The following is a 26,820-nucleotide window of genomic DNA, read 5'->3' on the forward strand; positions in this document are numbered from 1 at the left end:
TCCGCTCAGCTGTCACCGCTGGCAAACACTTTCACTTTTAACTGAGGAAACTCGCATCCTCGCCTCGCCTCTCCCCTTCCTTCTGTATTTTTAGCTCCGAGACCCAGCAAATAGCCATCGCGCTCCCATCCTCGTCCCCGGAGTTAACACTCTCGCTCTCGCTCTCCCCAGGAGCTGAAGGGGTCCCCCTTTCCCTCTCCCGAGGACCCCCGCCCCCCGAGCCCCTTATTTTCCAGGTCTTTCCTGCCAGCTTCTTCCCTTGCCAGGGACTGTTCTGGCGTTCCTCCTCTCCGGTCGTGGGGCTCGGCCTCTGCCCTCTCCCCATCCACCCGGGACGCCCCTCACGTCCCCTCCCCCAGCCTGCGCCCCCATCCCCCGCTTTGGCAATTGCGATTTTTTTTTTTTTTTTTTTTTTGCTGCGAGCCCTGTTGTTTACCCAGCAGGTGGATGTGACGTCAGGGACGCACAACAGCAAAAAATAACAACATCTCCCTCCGCGACGTGGTGGCCTCTCGCGCGCCTTATTTATTTATTTGTTCCGGGATGCGGGGGGAGGGGGCGGGCGCAGCGCCCGGAGCCCGGGGCGGGCGCGGCTGGCGTCCGGGGGCGCCGGGGGCCTCGGGGGGCTCGCGGGGCGCAGAGGGCGGCGGGCCGGCGGGCGGCGGGCCGGGCCGGCGCGGTGCGCTCTGCGGGCGCCGGCGGGGCTCGGGAAGCTAGTCCGCAGCGGAGGAATCTATTGTTATTTATTGTGTGGCGGCGGCATGCTGTACGCGGCGGCCCGGCCCTCGCCCGAGAGTGCGTGTGTGCGCGCGTGTGTGCGCGAGTGTGTGTGCGCGGGTGAGTGTGTGCGCGGGGCGCGCGCGCGGGCGGGAGTGGGCGCGCGCGGGGAAAGGCCCGAAAACACCTTAGTTTGCACCGAGAGACCATTTGCAGCGGGTGAGTTTGTATTTTTCCATTTCTGCTCCACTTTTTCCCAAGCCGCCTCCTGCCTTGTTTCCGCCACTTTAAACAACAACAACAACCAGCACAAAAAAAAAAAAAAAAAAAAAAAAAGGAAAAAAAAGAAAAAAAAAACTACTTTCCACCTCCAGGCTCCACGTGCATCTCCCCAGCCCTCCCCTCTCTCCCTCTTCCCCAGGTCCGGGCCCAGGCTCCGGGTGGGGGCTGCGAGCCAGTGCAAGGGTGGGGGAGCTCGGCGGCGCCCGCACCCTTGGGTCCATTTGCATAAGTCAAACGGGGGGGGGTGCGGTGTGGGCCGCGAGAAGGAGAGATCGCCTCCCCCTTGGCCCCTTCCCGCCTCTCTCTGCGCTCTCCACGATCGCCGGGGCTAGAGAAATCAATAAGCCCAGGCCGCCTGTCGCAACTTTCAGTGTCCAGCGTCGGCGTCCGGTGGCCACTGGGTGCGGGGCGGGTGCGGGGCCCGGGTATGGGCAGCGGCGGGAGGGGACGTGCGGCGGGCGCCTCCTGGGCTCAAAGTTTGGACTCAAAGCAAACTTTTCCCTTTCCTTTTCCACGGGTATGTGCCCCTGGGCTGCCCAGAGGGCCCCGGCAGACTGACTAGGGATGCCTGGGCCCCACGCTTGGGGTTATCTCCTGAGCCACGCGTGCCTTGTCCTGAACCCAGCAGTGGGGACGCTCTCCAGCTAGCCCCTGGCTCCTGGAAAACTCAGACACACACCAGCGCACCCTCCGCCAGACACGCAACCCCACACGCGTTTGTCCCCCGCGGCCCCAGCTTCCTCGAGAGGCGCTGGCGACAGCCGTGGCCAGATCCTCGGGTGGGCATGGGAACAGGGTGCGCTGCGAGGAATCGCAGCACCCGGAACCTCCTCCCCTCGCCACGCACTTTCTGGTTTTACTCCCCCACCCCCAGCTTAGGGAAGGGGGGGGGGATTTCCAAAGCCCTGGTCTGTTCTGCGACGCACGCGTGTCGCCGCGTCCCTCCGGCCCCGTCCCGGCAACCGATGGCTCTCCATTCCTCGCCTGCGCGCAGCCTTCCTCTCCAGCTCCCAGCGCTTCATTCCTGTCCCGCAGAGACGACTCCCTGGAGCCGACCAGCCGAGGCGGCGTGCGCTTGGGGTGGGGACCAAGGCGGTGGCGGTGGCGCCAGGAGCCTAGGAGTTTGCCAGCTGCCGCGGGGTCGCGGTCATTTGCTGCCTCCGCCTCCCCTCGCCCCCGCCTCCCGCCCCCCTCCTCCCCAGACACCGCCGCGCTCGGAAACTTTGATTCCTTCTCCTTTTTGGCCCTCGGCGAGCCCCCCTCCCCACCTGTTGTGAGCTCCGCCTCGGTCCCCGGAGACTGGCGGTGACACACACGGGCGCCGGGGAGCTCCGCGCCCAGAAACAAAGTCGCATGCCCCCTCCCAAGTGTTTGCTTCGAAATCGCTGCCTGCAGTCCCCCATTGCCGTGCAGCTCCCGCCCCCAGTGAGAATAAGGACTAAATAAACAGTTGTAACTCGGAACCGTGCGCCCGCGATCGGCTCCCTATCCCACCCCCTTCCCCCCGCCCTCCCCCTTCTTTATTGTTGTTGCAACTTTGTAAGATCCTGGGAAGGTGCGGAGACTTTGGCTCGGGCCGATTTCCCGGTCTCGGGATCCTGGCTGGGATTCCCGGAGCCGCATCCTCTCTCTCCTCCACGCGCACTCGGGGTCCTCCGAGCCCGCTGCCCTCTCTCGTCTCGGCCCCTCAGCCTACTCACCCGTCCCGTCCCCTTCGATCTTCCCCAACCTGCTCGGGGAAAGACTTGCTGAGAGAGTCGCCCCGGTTTCTTGTCGACCGCAGACCCCGAAAGTTTGCCAGAGGAAGAGAGCGCACGGCGAGCGAGCGGGCCAAGGGCAGCGGCAGCCGCGCCGGGGACCATGGTGCTGCCGGCGCCTCCTCCGCGGGCGTGAAGGCGGCGCTCCCACCCCTCCCCGGACTCAGCGGGTAAGTCGGGGCGGCCGCGGCTGCCGGGGCGAAGACTCGGGCGGGGGCGCGGGGCAGGGGACACCAGAGAGCCCCGGGCTGCACCAGGGCTTCTCCCTGCCCAGAGAGCCAGCCTGGGCGGCGTGAGCGCAGCGATAAGGCTCCCGGAGCAAGGAATGTGCCCACCCTCTAGCCGGTAGGTGCTTCGAAATACAGGACTTTCTTTCTCCCTTTTTCCTCCTTTCTTTCCTAAATCCGAAAATCTGGAGATCAAAGTTTAGCGTGGAGTGTAACGTGCTTCGATAAAATATGGTGACATCCCTCGGTCTCCTTCTCACCCCACTCCCCCCTTATAACTATTAATTATTTCCAAGTCATTGTGTCCAAATACCCTTGCTAGGCTGATTACAAAGTGTATTGATTTAGCCTGGGCGCATCCTATCCTCTCTTCTTAATTTATTTTCTTGTTGCTCGGCCAGAAGACCCAAAATGAAACTTATTTCTTCGTCTGCCCTTTCTCCCCACCCCGCAAACGCTCATCTGCGAGGCTTGAACAGAATAATGAGATTAATATAAACCTTTCATTCGGTTGTGTTTGAAGTTCCAGTCCTCTTCTGCCGGGTTGGGGTGCTCTTAGGTCCAGACGCAGGTATTTCCTAAGTTGGGATTTCTTATTTTGATACTGCCCTTTAAACAAGAGGCTGGAGGAGCTCTGGATTCACTTTGAATGGAGGAGCCTGGGCTTTGAAACCGTGCAGTTTACCTTTGCCTGTCGGCAGACTTGAGGATTTAGGACTTGTACAATAGCTGAGTTGAGAAAGCCTCAAGGATATTTAAGGAATTTCTCTACTGCTGAAAATATGTGGAAGAATTTCTGCAATATTTTTACCTTCTGACCCCCCCCCCCCCCCACACACACACTGTTTTTCCAGTGAGACTCAATTTGGGGGGAGATGTCTTAAATAGAATTTGCAGTGAAATATTAAGACTTCAGGTGTTGTCTACCCAGGGCTATTCTGCATAATTGAGACCGAAGTTCCTGTTAATTTCTGTGTTAGAATTCTTCTAGAATTTTGCTTCTCAAAGTAGAAATACCCACCTCTTTAAGTCCAGGAAAAAAAAAAAGAAAGAAAAAATCATACTGGCCTCATGTTTTGAGAAATTTGGGATGGATTTTTCCCCCACCTTTCCATTTGAAAGTCTCATAATTAGAGAGCATTACAAATATAAAAAGCAACTCAGCTAGTTACCATTCAAAAGGTGTCAGCTAAAAATCTCACTGCAAAGGGAAAAAAAGGTTTAACATCTTGCCACTGGCTACATCACCCCCTCTCCAGACTTTGGATTAGTCATTGTATAAAAGAGAGAGAGGGAGAAAAAAAAAAAAAATCACTTTTTTTTTTTTTTTTTTGGTAAAGTAAAGTAAACAGCCTCCAACTGCTGAACCTTGACAACCCAAATTAAGGAAGCAGGAGAGATCAAACAGAACTGCTGCTGGGTTGTTGTCAGGAGCTGGACGTGGAGAGCCCCAGACTGTTCCACCAGGCAGCAAGGCTATATGTTCATTTATGCAGAAATGGGCCATTGCATTGCTGATCTTTGTTGTGCAAGGGAAGGCTTACTTGGAAGGGAAGAACTCAGTCCCTCTCTGGGCTGCATTTGCTTTCTTGTGGATGCAGAGTTGCTCAACAAGTTAATTTGTTTGTTTGTTTCCATGCATCTCTCTTTATAAGGAGAATTCACCCAAAAAGGTATTCAAAGAATATTAAGTCATCCGGAGGCTGTCTTGCTCTCCAGAGCTATACAGTGGAATTCTTTTTACTAACATTAGACTCCTACACTAGAGTTAGATAACATTTTCTCACATCCAGCTTAGAAGATCTGCCTCATCAGGGAAGCCAGGGTTTTGTATGTGAAGGTTTAAATCTGATGTGAAGCTCAAAAAGGAAAGAAAGAAAAAAAAAAAAAAAAAAAAGAAAAGAAAAGGAAAAAAAGAAAAAAAAAAAAATCCCTGGTAGTGAGTTTTGTGTCAGCCCCCTCTTGGAATTTAAAAAGGGGAGAACATTCTCCAGATTAGACATAACCTCTTTTTTTAGATTGACATTCAGCATGACCACGATGCTACTTTTATTCAAGTTTTTTTGTAACTTGTCCTTGCTTGTTGTCTAGGAAAATTGAACTGCTTTACATTTTTAAGGAAAGTAGTAACAGTAATTACTTTAGCGTTTTGTTTTCACAGGTTTATCAAAGTATAGTGAAAGAAACATCAACTATCCAAATTCACTGTCTCAAATTAAGGGGTTTACATAGCTGGAAATGTCTGTAAGATTTGGTGTTTATATTTAAATCCTGGAGTATAAACTGTGTAACACTTTTTTTTTTCCCCAGCTATAAACTATCCCCAAATTAAATGTCATTTTTAATTAAGTAGAACAAAGTAGAAAATAGAATGAGTAAACACATACGGAAGAATAAAAATAATTGTCATTTAAGCCTTGTATTTTTAATTAACAAGTGTTGATCACATAGTAAGCACTTTGTTTTTTTATAAGCCAGAGTTTCATAACCATTGTGCACAACATGTTTCAAAGCCTGTGGTTTTATTGGATATACCTTTATTGTATAATTAAGCAATGGAGTTAAACATACACATGATGCTGTTAGGCAATTTTCTGCAATATGTAATGTTTTTAGAAAGCTATAAATATTTTCTGGTTAAATCATTTGTACCAACAATAGCAGAAGTTAACTGAGTTAATATTGAGCCCAGGCTTGGTTGTTTTTTCTGTTACCGAGTTTTTCCTTGCTTCTTTTTCCATACCCCTGACCTTGTAAATTTGCGTTCTAAGTCTCTGTTGACAGGTATTGTGTTTTCAGCAGTTGTTTAAGCCAACAGAAGAAGAATTGGGATATTTTCCCCCAAACAAATGTATTTATACCACATCAAGGTCAATGCCAAAATCCAGAGAGAGGGGGAGAACACAGCAGAGATGGCAACCTGTTTTGCACCCTGCTTCCTCTCTGCAGCCAGTCTTCTGTGCATATTTATTTGGTCTTCATGTTTCAGTTAAGATTCAGACTCAGTTTTAAAACATTATCTTGTAAGATTCCGAGTCACCGAAAAGTATGCGTGTTCAGGAAGGCTGGGCATGGCGGGGCCCATGGTTGGGTATGCCAAGAATATTTACAGAGTCTAGCAAGAGTTTTGTCTTTTAAAAATAATTTTAAGCACACGTTAATAAAATTTGAATAGATTGTAGGCTGTCAGAAAATAGTATAAATTTTGTTTATGATTCAGTTACTTTAAGGTACTTACATTAAAGAAACTCATTTAACCCCTGGCTGAAGAGCATTAAATGGGGAGGAAAGCCTTCCAAAGAGCTCCCCCTGCCCTTTGCTCTCCCGATAATCTTAAATTACTACAATTTAATTGCAACTTCAAGGCACTGAGTGTGAGCTCTTTCTCTGTGCCTGAGACAGGGTTTTCAGTGCATACATGGCTCCATTTGCACAGGTGGTATTTTTGTTTAAAAAAAAAAAAATCTTTTTTTTTTTTTTTTTTTTGCTAAGGGCTTTTTCCTTTCCTTTCTTATCCTGTTAGATGTCACAGTCCTTTTATAGATTCCAGTCATAGTAAATGCCATTTGTGCTAAGACAGCAGTATTGGGCTTTTTTTTTTTTTTTTTCCTCCTTGTTAAGTATGGTTTTGAATTCAGAGCACATAAAAGCCCCAAACAGGTAGGGGTTTGTTTTCTAAAGAAAATAACTCCAAGAAAGGCATCTCTTGAATAGACAGGTGAAGTTTGTGCATGAGGTTTGGGGTAGACTTTTACTGTTTGCAGGGGATTTTTTTTTTTTTTTTAAATTGGTGGTTGAAAAATCTCACCAGGTGATCAAACACTGAGCTTTTGAGACCAGCCAGGAAGCCAAGTAAGTTTGCATTGGGGTTGTCTATCTTCTGAATGATCTTTCTGGTGACTTGTTACCCCAGTCTGCAGACCTTTGAGTGATATGGGCACTGTCCAAGAAACCATCTTCGGCTGATTTTTGAAACTATTTCTCTCGTCTGGTACTTGGATGAATTAAAGTTAGAGGTGCCAAAGCCAGAGCGGCAGCAGCCCATGAGATGAGGCGAGTTCCTGAAACGGGCAAACTTGGCCACATTTGGGGTATCTTCTGCATGACGGTTGTCCCCCCCCCCTTCCCTGGGACGTTTATAGTTTATTTCAGAGTGCATGTGACCATGTGGTTAATGGAAATTAAGCAGATTTGGATTATGCCGCCAACCTAAAAATAAACGTTGTGAGGAACGTCTGATTTCACAGAGTGCTTTGGTTTTGCATCCCAGGGATGATGTTCCTGCACTGAGAGTTCAGGGCTGGGCCTCTGGACAGAGGAAGGAGGAAGAGGAGAGGTGCGTGGCTGGCGGGAAGGAGCACTGGACGGCACTCTTTGTTTCTCTAATGGATTATCCGTAGCAGTGACAGCCAGCGGGTGCGAAGGCATTGCTGCAGCCTGGCGTGGAAGGCGGCTCCGGGCTCCAGGAGGCTCATCTTTTGCCTAGTCGAGGAATCTATTGACCAGATTGGCTCGTGGCTGCCTCTGCTCGGCTCGGCTCGTTTTTCTTTCTGTATTCCCCTGATGCCAGTTTTTAAAGAGCACCCTGCCTCTTAAACACAACAGGTGTTTGGTCATTATTTTGTGGGACTTAGAGAAAAACGTCTCCTACCTAGGCAGCCGCCGGGAGCAGGTGCTGTCTAAAGAGGAAGGGCCTGGGACCCCCACAGGTGTAAATGGGTCGTTCTTGAGAGCCTTCCTAACCTGTTTTGTTTTTCAAGGAGGGCTCCCCTTGTTTCACTTAGTCCCAGGAAATTTATGATTGTCCTGGTTGAGGAATGTTCTCGAGAGGAGCGAAGAGCACAGGGGGAGCTTGTCAGTGGTTTGGTTTCCACGTTCAACGTGATGGGGTTAAATTCGTTTCTTCAATCTGAGTACTTAAAGTAACTAAATCGTAAACAAAATTTATATTAGATCCTGACAACTAATAATCTATTTAAATTACATTAAAGTATCTGGGCAAAAATTTAATTAAAGACAGAAGTACCGTCAAGCCCTGTAAATATCCTGACAGGTCTACTCAAATGGAACTGATATCACGAAATATTTACATATGTCTCGTGCGTTCGGGAACATCTCAGCAGTGCCTCGGCAAAGCTAATTGCACTTTCTTTCCAAGTCACAGTTTTAATAAAACAGGGTCTTTTTTTTTTTTTTTTTTTTGGTATTTTTAAAGGAATAGGAATAGGAATACGTACAAAATTGTGTTCCGGTTTTGTTTGTTTACTGTTGTGTTCTCTGTACTCAGGATCACTCTGTGATGAGTTTATTTCCTCAAAATGCTGCTGATTCTGGCGCTGAGGTGCAGGGATCATTGCATAGAACTCATGTCCTCCTGACTAGAGGCTGGCCTGGTACTGCCCCGTCCACTGAGGGACAGTGAGGGGTGCTGGGTGAGGCATTGTCTGGTCGCTGTTGATAGCTAATAAAATAGATTCTCTTCGGGTGGGACAGTGTTTCTCCTGAGTCTCATATTTAGGTGCATGTTTCTATATCACTAATGAACATGGATGTCCACACTTTGCAGATTCTCTGATCTCATCTAATTTTGTGATCTGCTTTGTTTACTAAGACACTGCATATTTCTAGCATCAGACTGAAAAGCTGAATTCCCGAGGTGTCTCTCCCTCTTCCAGCACTGCTCTGGAGTTGGGATGTCTCTGCTTGCGGGTTCCTGGCTGGGAACTGGGGCTGGTGAGCTGAGGTGTGTTCTTCCATCTCAGTGACCCAGTAGTGCAGGGCTGTGTTGTTACTCATTTAAGGTGTTCCTGGGGCTGTGAAGACAGCGACCTCTGCCCTTACAGGGGCAAGTGTGGTGTGGATTTTGCTTGGCTCTCTGCAGTTCCAGGGTCTGTCCCCTGGGGTGGAGGTGGCGCTTCCCCTCCTGGGGCAGGTGAGCACAGGGATGGAGACAGGCGCTCACGTCTGGGGTGGCAGGAGGTCACAGTTAGTCACAATTTGGCATGTTCAAAGTAGGGCCTTTGTTTACCTGAATCCAGATTAGCATATGTTTGCACACTCAGGTTTGGGCAGGAGGTATAGAAAATACAGATTCTTGAATCAGAAGTTTTACTGACATGGGAATGTACATTTATAACACACTGTTCCCTGTAATTTGGATGTAACTATACAAAGACTCATGGACCAAGTAATACATGCTACTAGAGACTCTGGACCTGAACTCTCTTCTATTGGATATTATAGGTTTTTTTTTTTTTTTTTTTTTTTTGCTTTCCCTTGAGGCCCAGTCTTGTTATTTTGAAAATATTCAGATTTCTTTTAAGAATGAAAACCAGTGGTTTTTAACAGCTTGTGTATGGCCTCCCAGCAGAGCTGTATCTGTAGACTGCTCTGCTGCTGGCTACCTCTGGGGTGGGTTCAGGCTTTGCATTTAAAAAAAAAGCGCCCACATGATTCTCTTGCCCACCTACGTGGGAAAGCTGGACTCCTCAGTGATCAAAGGCGGAGAAAAGCCTACAACCCTTTCTCAGGGTTTGATCGAGGTGCTTGGCCATTGTAAAACCTAAGAGAAGCACACGGGCTCCCTTTTCAGAATCAAGCACAAAAAGAAACATTAGCTGCTTAGAGGAGCAGAAGCCCAGCTAGGTCCCCACAGTTGAGCAAAGTGGTAGGAGCAGTCTGGAACATCACCTGGGTGCTTTTCATCCGGAAGCAGGTATTTCCTTTCACACCAGTGTCTTGCTTGAATCCTCGGTTCCTAGTGGATGTTGCTACATTGTAGCTACCAATTAGTGTCAAATGGCTTTCTGCAGGTTTTTTTTTTTTTCTTCTCTGAGCATTCCATCTTAATTTAAAAATCTGAACTGTTTACTCATTAGATTAACCCTGCTGGCACAAGTATTTTGATTTCCCTCAGCATCTTGGGAAATTCTCTATCAGAGTATACGGTGGGGCATGTTGGAATATTGAAGGGGAGAACCTAGCCCCCGGTGCCACACAAATAAAGCGGGATCCCAGAAAGAATGTATCCTTCCAGATTATGAGACAAGGAGATAAAATGCTAAAGAGGCTTATTTAAATATTCAGGGCTTCAGTTAATGATCTAACCCCCAAGATCAAAAGAGTTATTTAAATAAAAGTTGTACATCATTTTTTGGGGTGTGTAATGTGCATTTTGAAGTTAACCAGTAATAATGTGCTTGTCCAAAATGCCCTCGCTTTAGTTTTTAAAAAAAATTTCCATTTGGACTTGGGGTGTAGCTTCATTTTAATAGCTGCCAAAAAATTGACCATTGTTTTTATGCTTAGAACCTGGTGGTGCCCTGGGTTCAGGTGGCATTTGGAAGAGTCCTCTAATGCAAAGTTACTTTATTTCTGTTCACATCCTAAAGCACTTAATAAAAAAAAGAAAAAAAAAAAAATCCCTGATGAGCCCGACTTTAAAACTAGAGCGTCTCTGTGGCTGAACGGGGGTCTCTGTGGAGGACGGAAAGCTGCGTGGTGGTCAGCAGGTGCCGTGGGGTGACTGACTGGCTGATGAAATCCGAGTTCCATGTTAGATCATGCTCCCCTGTTTGTTGAAAGGACGTCGATCATTTTCATTAGGAAAGGTTAAGTAATTAACTGATATTTCATTAGGGAGTCAAGGACACACCCTTTTTAGTGATGTGTTACAGAAATTTCCTAATAGAAAGTTTGCTGCATCTCATGTTTGGAAAGGAGCTGGTTGGGCCTGGGGAAGGGGGCCGGAGCCTCTTTAGAGACTCGCTGCCCCCTTCCACCGCTGATCATTTGGGAGAACACAGTCTGTGAAAGCAGGAGTCTGTGCAGCCCTGGGTTTTCCTTTAGGGACTCGCCACTGGGCATGCCTTCACTGGGTTTAAGAAGGGTTCTGCTGCTTAAATGCATTCGTCTTAAATCGTGGCTTTTGCTGCTGCGTGTTGCCTGTTGACAGTGAACCTGCAGCCATGAGTCTGGTGAGCTCACAAGGAATTCTTACCCTGTGGCATCAAGTCAGCCTCGCTCCCCACCGACTGGGGCGGCTTCTGCCAGGGTCTCCCTGCCCCACCCACGGCAGCTGCAGCTCAAGGTTCAGATACTCCCAGGTAGGGGCTGGGAGAGGGACCCCCCCCCAAAAAAAGTTCACCTTTTTCCCATGAGCTTTTGCGCCTCCGTCCACACGAGGTCCCTTCTAACCCTCTTCCCTACGCACGTCTCATGTCAGCTGAACGTGGCAGGGATCCTTCAAGAGCGTTCTCCCTTCGGGGTCTGTTTTTGTTTTCTTTTGCTTAGGAAGTAGGACAGTCAGCTTGACTAAATATAGAGAGCGTCTCTGTGTTGGAGATGACTTTCCCATCGCACAGCACCGAGGTTAAAGAATTCTTCAAGTATGAGGTAATAATAAGCAATTTTGAAAACAGCGGAAATGGATTTTAGAGTGGGATGCAGGGTTTCAGTGTCTTGGCCACCGGTGGCCCCCGACTGTGGTGTAAAATCCTGAGGCCTCAATCACTTTGATCCATTGAGCTGAGAAGGACTTTTCAGGAAAGAAATTGGGCAGGTATTTACAGAGCTATTTCTTTGAAAACGGTGGGCTTCTCTTTTTAAGTTTTTATGAAGAAATGCGTAAGATGCTGCAAAGGAATGGGGATGGATCCCGGAGCACCCCTGTACCTGTGGTCCCGCCTGGAAAAGCTCACATCTAGCACCCCTGTAACCTGTGTCCCTGCCTGGTGGCTGGTCTGATGGAGGAGGCTCCTGCCTCTCCCTCCTGCTTCTCACCCACCCCTCCTGGGCAGGTGCGGAATCCTGGGATCCACCCCCACCCCAGCCCCACCTGCTGTTCCCCTGGATGCATGTGTTCCCGAGACAGGCTCACGCCTTGGTGTCCAGGGCTGTGTTCCTTACCGCCTGGCTCTTTTCGTGCAATGCAGTTGGCCGTGTGGGTGCACAGAGCTGCAGAGTTTCTGTCTTTTTAGCGTGCTATCTTAATTGTAGACGTGGTCTTTACATTTGACCCTAAAACCAAGCAGATCTGTGATGCCGGACGCTGACAATTTAGGGTGGATGCGAAAACATCAGTCCTGACTCGCAACTTGGTGATTTGTTCATTTGCCAATATTATGTGTGTGTGTGTGAGAGAGCGAAACCTTAAATAATCTTGACCATTTATCAGAAAATTTGATGAAAAAAGAATCAATCAAGTGGCTGATCTCTTCCATTAAGGGAAAAATATAGGCAAAGCATTAAAGGAACTTGGCCATTTTGTCGTTCTTATTTAAAGACTTGGCTTAGAACTTAACAGTTACATATGCAGGGTAGCGAGTTAAAAAGCCATGTTTAATTAACAGGCGCTTTGTAATTCTGCACCCTTGTTATGATATAACACCTTGTTCTTCAGCGTAGAAAGTGATTTCTGCATAATTTAAAGGACTGGCATCTTTATGGTAAGAAAGCCATATAAATAAAGATATACTTAGATGGAAATCGGAACATGTTTTTAAAATAGTGTCTACATCCAGCTCTGTTACCAAACTTGCTGCATAAGCCGGACTTGACGTTCTGTGATTATGCTAATGACCCAAAGAATCGATGGTGCGAGACTAGATGCTATCAGTGGCCTAATCGGAGAAAGTTATCAGTTTTTTTTGTCATTAAGTATTAGTGATAAATAATACACTGTTCATTTTGAGTAGATGGAACATATTTAATTCTGATGTACAGAGTTTCAATTTCGCCAGGCTCATTGCTGAGTGAAATGACAATCTTTTGTAATTTCAGAGGAAAGAGAAAAGGCATTTGGGTGAGCTGGCCAAGTGGGGCCATCTAGAAGTGTTTACCTTGACCAGCCCAGGGAGCCTGGAAAAGCTTTGTTTTTTTTTTTCCCCCTTCTAGACAACTTGGTTATTTGTACTGACGTTTTATTAGGAATATCAGATGTTCAGTAAATAGCATAAACGACCAGAGATGTTAAACAAAATAGTCTCAAGGTAGATAGTGTTTCCCTGAAGAACGGAGAATAATATAACAAAGGGTGAATGTTTGGACAGAGCTCTGTTTAAATGGCCGGTGTGTGTTCAACGGGGACTGTTGAAGTCCTGGTGCCCGTTAAACAATAGTTTTAATTTAAACAAAAAATGGAGTTTCTCATATCAAATAAGGTTATGCTCGGTAATGGTTTATTTAAAGAGAAGTCATACTTGAAAGTCAGCATCTTTCTGTGGCTCCATAAAATCCTGTGGGAAAATGGTGACCCCACAGAATTCCTAGCTCGGTTCTGTCTGAAGAGGTTTCTCCACACGTGGGGGTGACCATTCGTTTTACTGCAGCATGTGGTGACAAGAGAAAAAAGCTGGAGAATAATTAGCTGTGTTTTATAGGATGCGCGGGAGAGGGATTGGAGGCTGCGGAGGAAGGGGAGGGGGCGTCGGCCCCAATGCTGTTTCAAGTGCATAATCAAAACGATTCTCTTAAAAGCAAGCGTTCCCACCCTGGCCTGGGCTAGCCGTGTTCCGCCATCTTCCTGCCACTGCCCCATCCGTCCGTCCAGGTTGGCTGTGACCAGCCGGGCCATCTGCTGTTCCAGCAGTGGCTTTCTCTATGCTAAGGCAGGCCAATTGGGTCAAATTTTGTGATCTGGCAGATGTCCACTGGAGCTAAGATCAGGCCAGACTCATTTTTATGTGTGTCCAAAGCCAAGATTCCAAGTTGGTGAAAGGCTGTGGAATTTATTTCCCAAAGCGTTGCCCACACCGCGTTCTCCTTTCTTCACTACCTCCTTGCACAGAGAGGATTGCTTAATGCTCTGATAATTATGCTGGATCCCTCTGTACTTTCGAACACCTGTGCGTAATTCAGATCATGGGTGGTCACGGAGCCGGCCCGAGAAACGGCTTCTCTATCAGAGCGGGAAAATCCCGGGAACCCGACCATGCACCGCATGAGGGGGCTGAGGGAGGGCGAACCGTTTCCCTTGAACTTGAACTTGAACTTGCATCGCTCTGTGTCAAAGTATCCCTAGCTCTTGGGCTGGGGAGAGGCTTATAACGAATAACTCAAAACTAATGCATTTCAAATCGCCCTGCGTTGTTGTCGATCCCTAACCATCACCCGTACCCGTTCTTTTTACCCATGCCAGGTAAGCATGGCAGCTTCTTCTCAGAGTGGTTAGAGCTCAGTGAGGATCCACTACAGGCCACACCATTGTCAACGAAGAGACTGTGGTTCAGAGAGGAGACCTGGTTTTCACTGTGGCACTAGCCATTGGGCTTACCTGCATCCATATCTCTAGCCACATGGGGAATGCAGATATCTGCTTTGGTGTACGTCTGTGAGTGTGCATGTCTGTATATGTACCGTGCGAATGTAAACCCGTTAAAACTGGCACACACAGCTCGTCTTCCTGAGTGTGTTTGCTCATGTGCTTTTCTTCCCGGTCTCAGTACATTTCTTGTATCCCCGTCTGGGGTATAATTATCGGCAACTACTTAGTCTTCCGGCGCATGCGTTTATATTTGGTTTTCTTCTTCTATTTGAGGACAGCACCATCCGGACCAAACGGTCTCTCCGGTGTTGCGAATGCGCGTGGGACTAAGGATAGACCGGGCCCGCGGATCTGCCAGTGTTTGCCGTGTGTGTATTGTACTTGGTGCGCGTGTGCGTACACATGGGCACAGGTGTAGGCGGGAGGCATGTACCTGCGTGTGGGCCAAACAGCCGACGTGTGAGGACCTGGAAGTGATTTTTAGGGAGCTGTTCACACTCACGGCTTGGAGGTTCGTATGCGTGCTGTCCTGGGTGCCCCCGTTCAAGCCATCCGTGACACGCGGGTCTCGGTTTTCTTATGCCGTGACCATCACACTGAGCACATTTTGGTTTGCAGGTCAGAGCATGTATTAGGGATGAGGTGAAAAAAAATGCTTGTTTTCTGCATTCAATATCAATTTTGGAGTATCTAGGACAACCGAGCCCAGTCTCAGAGTGTAAATAGCCCATGAAACAAGTTGTCTGTGGAAATGTAGAAGACTCTAAATCTTATGAGGCTTTCAGAAATCCCCAAAGCAAACAAAAAGTGGAAGGAGACCAGCGACATATCGCCAGCCCGGCGTGAGATTAAAGGGCAGGGTAACCTGCTCGACATCGTGAAGAGTTTCAAGATGGTGGCCGCAGAGCCTCAGACCAGGGGCGGGCCTTCTGGGGACAGTGACTGCACAGGTCACCTCCCAGGAACTGGCCCTGCCTGGGACACAGACTGCAGCCTTTGCTTCTCCACCCCAGGGTTTGCTCCCCAGGAACAGGGGACAGGGAGGGGACGGGTGTGGCAGGTTCCTCCTGAGTACTGTCACTCCTGGGACTTGGTGCTCTGTCTGCTGCCGAATCCGGGCTGGGCTGCAGATTCCCCGCCCAGAACACACCTCCTCCTGGGGTACAGGGCATGCACTGCAGGTCACACGTGGGTCCTCTCCTGCTGGGGGGATTCGGCAGCCTGTGCAGAGTCCTGCCTGGGGGGAGGCGTGTCCTGCTCCTGCTCTTCCTCCCTCTCTGCTCCCCTTTTTCTGGTACCGGTATTGACCTCGGGATTGCTCTATCACTGAGCTGCATCCCCGGTCCCTTTTTATTTTTGATTTATTTTGAGATAGGGTCTTGCTCAGTTTCTGAGGCTGGCCTTGAACTTGCAATCCTCCTGCCTCGGCCTCCCGACTTGCTGGGATAACAGGCGTGCACCCTGCACCTGGTTCGCACTCCTAGGATCTCACCACTCTGCACCATCTTTGCTCTTCATTATCACCTGCCCTGGGCTTCAGTCTGGAAGAGGCCTGTGGGGCCTAGCATCAGAAGACAACCTCAAAAAAGAACTTCATGGGCTTTTTCAAGGGTGAAGATACGAGTCTTAACCACAGTGTAACTTACGGTTTCCTTAAAAAAAAAAAAAGTAAAGGAGCTTCCATTCTTTGCTTGGGGTTAATCGCGGCATGCGCAGCTCCTCTCTGGAAGGGCCACTTTGTCCAGGAATGGCATGCTAACTAGGCCTGTGTCCTGGACTGGTGGCTGGCCCTGCCACGCAGAACCGTCTGGTGGACGTGCTGTCCCATCCTCTTGGCTAGTGGGGCACCAGCACAGAATAGCATCAGCGGGCTTCCCTAGTGTGAGTCGAGTCCAGCGAGGGGGAACCAGAGTGGATTCTTCTGATGTCACAGTTGCAGAATGTGGACGCATTCCGGAATGTCTGTGTTCTCCCCTGCAACCTGTCCTGCTCTCAGCCGCTTGGTAGTGGGCATCGGAGCCAGCCCCTCCGTCTTTGAGTTCTAGGTAGCTCTTGGTGGTGAGGGTGGCTCACGAGGCGCCCTCAGCCACCTGGGCTCCCGGAAGGCCTGCGCAGGCCGTGATTCCTGGCAGCTCTGCCTCAGCGGTAAGAATTCTCCCTCTGGCCTGAATGCGTGTTCGAGAGAGCGAGGTCCTGGCCCTTCACGTCCCCCGCTTTGGCGTGTTTGGTGGCGGAGGTGACACGTTCACACAGCTTACTGTCCGAGCTCTCCTGGTTCCTTCCAGCTGTCCCCGCTTCCCTCCTCCACGCCTCTCTCCTGCCCTCTCCGTCCAGCCGCCTGGTCCTTCCTGATACTGGGCGTGCACCAGTTCCCAGGGGACTGAGGCAGGGATGCTTCCTGCAGGAGGGAGGGATGCTTCCTGAGGACCCCCGGGGGGGTGTGACCGCTGATGGGGAGCCCCAGGGGCCCAGCTGGGAGAGACATTCCCCAGTTTGCTCTCCAGGGAGCAAAAGATGCCAGGCCGGTTGCCACCTTCAAGGGGAGGCGCTTTTGGAATCGGTTGGCGTTGATCCTCTGCGCCAGCGTCCCCCGTGGGCGCCCCCTGTCCAGCCCCCGCCTGCTGCTGGGGGATGCTTGTCACAACCAGGACCAGGTCTGAGTCAGACCTCGTGAGGGTTCATGGTCAGTCGCGGGACCTGGCTGTGTTTGCCTTGTCCGTCCGAGCTGTTCTCCAGCCGGTGTCCTGTCCTCGGTTCCCAGGGGATGGGGGATGGGGGGCGGGGCATTCCACAGCCCGTCTTACTGCTAATGCACTCGGTTCTCCGCGTCTCTACTTCCCCACCCGTCGGGGTGGTCGGCCAACCAGCGGGCTGCTTCCCAGGTTGGGTAGAGGGGCCTTGCCTTCGCCCCTCACCCGGCGACAGATGCGCCCGTCTCTGGTGAGAGGTGCTGCGTGCTGGTGGAGGGTCGTCCCGGTCAGTGCCAGGTGCGGCGCTCGCGTCCCTGCAGGGTTCCGCGCGCCCCTTTAGAGAGTTGCTACAGCAGCTGCCATGGAGGGCGCAGCGTGGACACTGCTTCATTTACTCATTCATTCACTCCTTTGCTGGCTTATTGAGTGATTCCTCATTTGTCATTTAGTGACCCCAGATTACTACTGGGCCAGGAACCATGGCTGTTCACCCCACCCTGGGCTGACTCTTGAATATCCCGGTGGACGTTTTCATGCAAAATCACTTAGACCTCCCCTGCTGGTTGATCACAGGGATCTTTGTGGGTAGGCATGTGCCCTTCGTCATCTTCAGCCTTCTGTTTACTGAACAGACGGGCCCGGGGTCAGCGAGTCCTCTTAGTGCAGAGCTCTGATTTCTGTAACAAGTGGACTTAGGTTCCCCGTTGACGACCTGAAATACCCTAGGTACTACCAGACATCAGCAGGAGTCTGTCCCACCCTCTCTTTCTTCCTTCTTTCCCTCTATTTAAGCCAGGGGTACATTACCACTGACCTACGTCCCCCGTCCTTTTAATCTTATATCATTTTGAGGCTGGGTCTCACTGAGTTGCCCAGGATGACCTTGAACTTGTGATCCTGCTGCCTGAACATCGCGAGTTACTGGGATTCCAGCCATGGGCCACCCGCCCGGTTCACGTGCTGTTTCTTTCTAGCCTGAGCATTTAATTAAGACCTGGCAGATGGATTTTTTTCTGTGGGGCTAGGAGGCAGGTGTCATCTTGAGTAAGTCATGATTTGAATTTCTTGTGAAGAGTATGCAGCTCTCTGCGTATGTGTATTTAGCAAAGACTGTCGCACAATGAATTGTAAAAATCAGATGTCCCGGCAGTGACTTCCTGTTACAGATGTTCTGCAGAGGAATTGCTTTAACACCAGCCCTGTGCCTGGTGTCTCCCTGGGAAGGCAGACCCTTGAGGAAGGTTGACTCATAACCTGAAGTCCACCCATCCTTATTTCAACCCCCAATACTGCATCAGGGACAGTGTGACAGAAGACACCGGGGTCTGTGGCCCCTAACTCCCTGGTGGGCAATTTGGTTTCTATCCTCTTTTCAATTTCTATTGCAAAACCGCATGGAAATAACTTCCCCAAAGGATTGGTGGCTTGTTCATTGAAATATATTCCCACCTATACCTAATTTAAACATCCCAAACTCTGCCAAAGCCTTTTGAGTCTCAGCATGAGAAGTTTAGTGGATGCTGAGGACACTAAGCTCTAAGCACAGGTTGGGGGTGCAGCCAAACCCAGGTCAGTGTGGTCTGGTGTTTTGGGCTTATGGTAATAGGGTGATTAGGGGCCAGGACTCCAGCTCAGCCCACTTTGGTTTGAAGAGGCTTTTTTCATTCGTCAGGCGACTGACAGCATGTTAAACTTTCTGAGTTGCTGTCATCGGCCTTCATCTTCTGCGTTTAAAAGGGCATAATGGTAGCATTGACCTCCTTGTGGGTCTATGGATCAAATGATGTGACACCTGGTGCCTGGTGAATCCGGGGGCCTGGTGCATGTTAGCACCTGTGATGAGTGTTAGTCTGTCCCTATTGGCTCAGCGGCCCCTTACTAACCAAGACTCCGCCTAGGCTCTGTCCCTATTGGCTCAGTGGCCCCTTAGTAACCAAGACTCCTCCTAGGCTCCGTCCCTATTGGCTCAGCAGCCCCTTACTAACCAAGCCTCCTCCTAGGCTCCGTTCCTATTGGTTCATCAGCCCCTTATGTAACCAGGACTCCTCCTAGGCTCCGTTCCTATTGGTTCATCAGTCCCTTATGTAACCAGGACTCCTCCTAGACTCCGTTCCTATTGGCTCAGCGGCCTCTTACTAACCAACACTCGCCTAGGCTCCGTTCCTATTGGCTCAGCTGCCTCACTAACCAAGACTTCTCCTAGGCTCCGTCCCTATTGGCTCAGGGGCCCCTTACTAACCAAGACTCCTCCTAGGCTCTGTCCCTATTGGCTCAGTGGCCCCTTAGTAACCAAGACTCCACCTGCTCCGTCCCTATTGGCTCAGTGGCCCCTTAGTAACCAAGACTCCTCCTAGGCTCTGTCCCTATTGGCTCAGCGGTCCCTTACTAACCAAGACTCCTCCTAGGCTCTTTTCCTATTGGCCCAGCAGCCCCTTACGTAACCAGGACTCCTCCTAGGCTCCGATCCTATTGGCTCAGCTTCCCCTTACTAACCAAGTCTCCTCCTAGGCTCCGTTCCTATTGGTTAAGTGGCCTCTTACCTAGCCAAGTCTACTTCTAAGCAGCCCAGAGGTAGAGAGGGTGGGGAGCTTTGCTCCGGTCCCCAGCGCTTGGAGGAGGTCTGCAGACCTCTGATCCTGGCGTGGGACCTGAGCCTCAGGGTGGTTGCGCCCTCGTTGGGTTTTGCAGTTTGGGTTGACTTGCTTTGGTTCTCTCTCTTGGCTTTTGAATAAGTTCCTAAAATATGGTTTTGTTGGGTGTTTTCATTTGCCTCTGACATCGGTGCAGGTGCAGATAACAGGAAGTGAAACCACAAGTGGCCCAAGGGGGCCCTGCTCCGCTGGTGCCAAGCAGGTGTCGGCCGGTGGCGCTGTCCCCTGACTGATGATCTGGGAAGCTGGGTACTCACTCGCGCCCTGAGGATTACGGGGTGAAGTCATAGCAGGCGGCTGGCACCCCCTGCCTGGCTCCCTTGAAGGGCATTCGAGGAGCGGGTGCTGGAGCTGGCCTCACCTGCAAGCCTCCCGGGGCCGTTAGGTCCGGGGCCTCCTCCTTCGAGGCGCTTCCTCCTGGGGGCGACAAAGTTCTCTTTGACAGGTGAATTCACAGGATGTGCCCGGATCTGAAGTCCACCCTGGCTTTGAGACCACATCGGATGTTTCTTCCTTCCAAACCTGTAAAATGTTGGCAATTGAAGACCCGTGGCAAGCACACCAGATTTTCGAAGTGTTCGAATGTTTGCACCGACCAGTGGCTGTGTCTACAGAAAACGTCTGTGGTGCTGCGTCCTGAAGGGCTCAGGAAGGGACACGGTGGCCCTGGGCTCAGGTTTCCGTGTTTTGTTCTCTGGGCTGGTCTTCGAGTGGACTGCCCCGCGTGGCCACCCTCTGGAAGGAGTGTCTGGGTGGCTCCTCTGCTGAGTCCGCATCTGGGCCTGGATGCGCCACCTATTGGCTGCTGTGGGAAGCGCGCATCTCAAGGCACTTGCCTGACTCCAGGAGGCAGCCAGAGCCTTTGCCTCGTCCCTCCTCTGGGCCAGGACCTTGTCCTCCGTTAACGTCATCCTTCAGGGCCACTCTGTGGCCACAGGGCACATGCGCCCTCACACCCGGCCCCCCTTGGTTGGTCCCCACCTGGCCTCATGTGTCCAGCTGGCTCCTGCATCCATCCCCAGCCTCACTAGGCTCTGCATCTTCCAGAGAGGCCCAGTCCTCTTCCCATCGCTCTTGAAAGAGGGGGCGGGTGGGGGGAGGTCACGAGGATAGTTCAGGCACCTGAAAGTGGATCCCGTTGTCTGTGTGATTCTTAGGCTTGGAGGCTGAGTTTCATGGTGCTGCCTCAGGAGGCCAGTGTGGCGGGTCCTGAGCCAGGTGATCCGCTTTGCAGCCCATCCACTGCTCCACGGCCACAGGACCTTTGCTCCCGGGATCGCTGGGGTTGTGCCCACAGTGATTATCCTTACCCGCTCCCAATCCCGGCGGAGGCATCATGGAGAGAATGTGTGTAGAACTTCCAGATCCTTCCACGTTTTGGCAGGTTGGGAGTCAGAAGCCTGAGAGAGGCCAGTCTGCTCTTAAACCGAGGCTGCTCCTGCCATGAGCCCAGGCACCTCCTCTGCCTGGGATGGAGACCGTGGAAGGAGTTTGGAGCAGTTGGGTATCAGATCTTGGCATGGAAACTAGGAGATGAGAAGCGTTGCCTTGCTACTTGCCGTAACTCACATGCATTTATTTTAGATTTCTTATTCCTTGGGAAAAAAAGAAACCAAAGAGGAAAGGCAGCTTTGCCACTTCCTAAATCAGTGGGATAGGCAACGAGAACGCTCTCAGAGATCACGCCGGTGACGCTCTGCACGGGGTGGAACTTGGTGTGCAGATTGTCTGGGGTGGCAGCAGTGGTCCCCGGAGCCCTGGGGGCCACGTTCCAAGATTCCCCACGGATGCCTGAGCCCTGGGGAGGGCCAAGCCCTGCATGCTCCGTGGCTCCCCTGTTCATGCTCCCCTAAGATGAAGCTTAGTTCATAAGCTAGGCGAGGTCAGAGGTCAGCCATAGCCAGTAGTAGAACAGTTCATAGCAACGCAGTGAAATTATGTGAATGTGGTCGCCCCCCGCCCCACTTTCTCTCAAAATATCCATCTCATGATTTTGGAATGCAGTTGACTGCAGGTGAGGGGACTGGCGAGGCCCGGTCAGCAGCTTTGCAACTGCAGGGACAGTGGCAATAGCCGATGTGTCCAGCTCCTTCCGTCTGTCCGGTAACTTGTGAGGCAGACGCAATGTCCTCTTCATTTGTAGGTGAGGAGACTGAGGCACAGAGGGGATGGGTTTTCCCATAGTCGTGTGGCTGAGTTTATCCTCCCCTGCCTGAAGTACCGTGGAGAATCACAACAGGCCGTAGAGGCAGGGGACCTTGGTCACCATCTGGTTCGAATGCTTTGTGTTTACTAATTTTTGTAACATCTTTATTGAGATATAATTCATATGTGTAAACTCACTAGCTTAAAAGTGTACAATTCAGTAGTTTTTAGTGTATTCACGCAATTGATTTTAGATTTTATTCATTACACACACATGTATACTCTCATACAACTTAACAGCTATTCTCCCATTTTCTCCTACCCCCTCAGCACTTTCTATTTTGTCTGTAGATGTGTCTGTTCTGGACATTTCATATGAGTGGAGTTGTACAACATGCAGCCTTTGGATTCTGTCAGCCTAATGTTTTCAGGGTTCAGCCACAGGTTGCATGAATCATCCTGCCATCCTTTTGATGGCCTAGTAATATTCCACTGTGTAGATATACCACAATTTGCTTCTCCATCCATTTGTTGATGGATGCTTGGCTCTATTTCCGCTTTTGGCTTTTGTAATTTAGGTTATTGTGAACATTCCTATACAGGTTTCTCTGTAGTCTGTTTTCAGTACTCATGGGTGTATACCTAGAAGTAGAATTGCAACCTTTTGCAGATTTGCCAGATGACTTTCCAAAGCAGCTGGGCTGTTTTATGTTGTCACTAGCAGTACACGAGGGTTCCACTTTCTCTGCATCCTCACTGTTCTTGTCTTTTTGTTAAATGTCTTCAAGATTGCACATCTTCTTTTTGAAGGTAGGAAATTGAGCTCGGGAGGATTTAATGACTTGCTTCAATGATCACGTGTGGTTCTGTGAGCCAGGTTCTTTCCTGGGCATGGAAGATGTAAGGTCCTTACTGCAGGGACTCACAGGAGCATGATGGGAATGGCTGGTGGAGTCCAGTTGGCAAGACCCACATCTGGGAAGGACCTGGGAGGCCAGGGCCATTCCTGAGGCCCTCGGAGGAGGCCAGGCCCATGTGGCCTTAAGTGTAGGTTTCCGAGAAGACACAGTGGAGGAGTGGGGAGTCAGAAGCCACGTTGACCCCAGGACCCCTGCTCCCTCTCCTCTGCCTCAGTGGGGGCGAGGTGGGCCCTTGACCATGGCCACCCAGTCTGGCCAACTCCCCACACAGAAGCTCCTAGCGGTATTTCTTGTTTGCCACAGTTGCTGGATCAGTTTAGGTCCCTGAGGAGACTGAGTTTTGAAGGCCCTTTCTCTTGGTGATCAGGAATTTGTGCCAGGCAGGTAGTCTGGGGACACAGAGGACTTTTATTTTTTTTGATGGGCAGGTAGATACCTTTTTGGGAGAATTTTAAATTGATCATTTGAGGTGTGGAAGATAATCTAGAGGCATGTGGACATTTGATAAAAAATATCTCCCTGAAAAAAAAAATTTCCCTGAAAGCGTACACCTTACTAAGTCCCCTATTCTCCTTCTCTGGCTCAGACAATAAGCTAGTTATTTCCCAGTTGTTTGTTCAGAAAGGTAACTTGCAATTCACCCAACTTTGAGAAATCATGTTTCTCTAAGAATTCATTTATCCCTCATCCTTAAGGAAACAGTGATTACCATTTTTGCCTGTGTAAATCTGATTTTCAGAATCTGTTCTAGTGAGCAGATGCTTGTGCGTGATATTAAACAGTTGGGTTTCCTGAATCTTTTCCCTTTGATTTTATGCCGTGAACGTTTTTTGTATCATCAAGCAATCTCTGTGAGCACGAGTTTTGAAGAGTGCCACGGTTGCATTCAGGGTTACTTATCGGCGTTTACTTAACTGGTGTTTTGGTTTTTTGTCTGGGTGTTTGCAGCATTTCCGTCTTTGGCTGACATAGTAACGCTTGGGTGGACGTTCAGGTGCGTCCATTTGCTTGCTTAGGATAAATTCTGTAAGTGGATCTGTGAGGCGGGAAGAAGCTGAGCCTTCTGTTGGCCAGTCCCCTGGGCCTTCCCGTAAAAGTTTCTTTTTGTGGCCAACGTGGAGCAAGCTGGCCCTTCCCCTTTCCCCCTCTGACCGTTTTCTAGGTGACACATGGTTAGAATCCTGGGAACCCGCAGCTTGTGCACAGCCTGTGGAATCACTGCTTAACGGCTGCATCGTGGTCGGACTTCTGTGACTTACCTATTCGTATCAAATGCAGAGTTTTAAAATGAGGAGCTTATAGTATTACAGACTTATGAGATCTTTTTACATTCTGGACTCTCATATTTTCTTTTTCTTTCTTTTCTTTTTTTTTTTTGTGGTGCTGGGGAATTGAACCCAGGGCCTCCTGCCTGTGAGGCAAGCACTTGACCAACTGAACTACATCCCCAGCCCTAGACTCTCGTATTTTCTAAACTTTTTAAATACTGTGTATAAAGTGTCTTTTGGGATAATCATATCCATTTTTATGATCTTTTCATTTATACCTTGTCACATTCTCTAGGACCTATTTTTCTACCCAATACATAATTTTTTAGTAATCATTTTATGGTTATTTTCCTTTTCTTTCTTCTCTCCTTTTATTTTTCTCTCTCCTCTTTTTTTTTTTTCTTCTTTTTTTAAGTATTTAACTTGCAGCTCTCTTCGTTTCATTTCGCTGTACGGTGTGAGGCAAAGGTTGGAATTGTTAAGTAAGTTGTGGTTCCAGATTTAAGTTGTGATCAATGCTCTTGCATTATTAATTTAAGATACTGTGGTGTAGACTAAATTTTAGTCTATAACAGGCTCACGGGTGCTTTCTTTTCCTGGCCCTGGGGATCCAGCCCAGAGTCCTAGGCGTGCTGGGTAAGTACTCCCAACTGGGGACATCCCAGCCCTTTCTGTTTCTTACTTTGAGACAGAAACTAGCGAAGCTGCGGAGGCTGGCCTTACACTTGCTGTCCTTCTGCCTCAGCCTCCTGGGTCTTGCTGGGACTTGAGGTATCACACGAGGCTCTTCTCTGCCTTTCCTGTTCAGCTTCACAGACAAGCAGTATTGGGCAGTGGCTATGCATGTTCTGCTGTTGGGAAGGTCGAAGCCTCATGGCCTTGAACCCGTTGCTGTGCTGTGCTGAGTCCGAAGCTTCTGTGCCCTTCAGGATGCGGTGGGCAGTAAATGAGGGAAGTCCATAAAGGAGCCACCGTGTTAGTTTTTCTGGGGCAGTTCTGCTTGTCTGCCTGTTGCTCCAGAATCCCACTGGTTCAGCGTGGGTCAGATTGTTTTCCTTCGTACCCAGGCGTCCTAGACGCAGACTTGACTGCATGTGCGTGGTGAGACGTGTACGCTGTGATCTTGGAGAGCTGACCAGTAGTCCCCCTGTCCCTCTTGACCCGTTCTGGGCACACTGTACGAACCCGTGTCTTAAAGTTCTTGGTGTAAACAGGGAAGAGCGGAGGCGGATTGGTTCTGTTGTAAGATGCAGTCTGAGCTCTTCGAGTCGGTTTTCAGGTTTTCTGTGTCGAGTGCCGTCAACTTGGAAATATTAATTTTTATGGTGTGCTCAAGTTTTAGAAGCGTACAGTTTTTTAAAGTATTTTTTTAGTTGTCAGTGGATCTTTATTTTATTTATTTATATGCGGTGCTGAGAATCGAACCCCGTGCCTCACACATGCTAGGCAAGCACTGTGTCCCTGAGCCACCACCCAACCCCAGAGCATATGTTCTATACTAAACCCCTTTGGTGGTGATGAGCTTTAAAAGGGTCCCCGATTCCCTCCTGGGCTCCAGGAGGGTCCCCCAGATATTAACTTTCATAAAGTGCGTTTGATTGGCTGCTGTCCACCCTGGGGGGTCACCGTGAAGCCACTGAGCACTTAGAAATCAGGAAACCACCGGCTGCAGAGGTACCACATCATTTTCAAAGTGAGGACTAACTTTAGTAAGACCGGACCCGGTGCCGGGGCTGAGCTGTGTCTGTGTTCTCTCCTGTGAAGCATGACTTTTCATTTAGATCCACGGCGTGTTTTCTGGAATCTTGCTGCCTCCTGAGGTTTCTTAGACACATCCCAAGAGGGAGCCATGACTTGGGGGGTGTGGTGCTCTTTATGTGAGGTTTTTTTTTTTTTTTTTTTTTTAATAAACCATGAGCGATGCCAACTTCACATCCATGTCCTTGGACACTTCAAATAAAATCTCATTCAAGGTCATTTCAGTGATACTATATATATTTTTTCCCATCCAAGTCATGACATCAAATTAAAGCTCTTGGAATTTCATTCTTTTGAAGATGAACTATCTAACATGGTGATAAGGATTGTGAATCAGGGTTAAAAGTAACATGGAAGGTGAAGTTGTTTGTTCCCGTGATGATGAAATGAGTTTGGATTTTTTTTGTGAGCATGTTGTGGAAAGCCCATTTTACCAGCTTAAGAGACACATAAAGTAAAATGTTGTTGGAAGTGAGAGTAGTGACCCCATATTTTGTAATTCTATGTGAACTACAGTACACCTCCCTCCATTAGGTGCCGTACCTCACTGCCTCCTTACAAATATTATTACCTGTGCTCAGAAAACCAGATGCAAGGTTTTTATGTCAAGATCGATACTGAATATTCACAAACACTGACCACCAGTGGGATTATGGAAAGATCTGAGATTTTGAAGAAGTATTTTATAAATCCGTGATGGTATTAAACTTTGGTAAGCGAATACTCTCAATTAGGTTGCCATTTTTTTGAAATGTATTGGAAATTTTAATAACTCGAAGAATGTAATACCTACAAACACAGCTTGTTTAGAAACTTTTAGCAAATTACAATTGTTAGAACAAAAGATTGCAAACAGGACATGTTATCATTTTCCTTTCTGCAAAGGAAAGGGAAGAAGTCAAAGTTACCTAATACAAGCTCAAAAAGAAAGCCGTACTTCTGAAATTATATAACTGCTTAGAAATACCTCGTCCTCGGGAAACACCTCATCCTGGAGTGCCTATTTTAAATGAGATAATGTGAATTCTATTCAGAAGTGAAATGAATTTAATACTGCCTGCAACTTGGCAGCACCTAAATTTGGCCAAACACTTTAAGAAACTAGGAAGCAAATTAATTTATTCAATGTACTTTTGTCTTAT

The 26,820-nt window shown here is 49.2% G+C and overlaps 1 protein-coding gene across 3 annotated transcripts in view; it reads left to right on the top strand.

The window, feature by feature from the left end:
• Positions 1–3,000: 3,000 nt before the first annotated feature.
• Positions 3,001–26,820, top strand: part of Foxp1 (forkhead box P1) — a 513,865-nt gene continuing 490,045 nt past the window's right edge. For 2 of the 3 annotated variants that reach the window (XM_047534811.1, XM_047534812.1), the window contains exon 1: positions 3,003–3,101. The gene's annotated coding sequence lies outside the window, so the exon portion shown is untranslated. Of the gene's footprint in view, positions 3,102–26,820 lie in introns of all 3 variants that reach the window. The other variant, XM_047534814.1, reaches the window with a different exon arrangement.

Source organism: Sciurus carolinensis, chromosome 19 (genome assembly GCF_902686445.1).
Source record: "Sciurus carolinensis chromosome 19, mSciCar1.2, whole genome shotgun sequence".
NCBI lineage: Eukaryota > Metazoa > Chordata > Mammalia > Rodentia > Sciuridae > Sciurus > Sciurus carolinensis.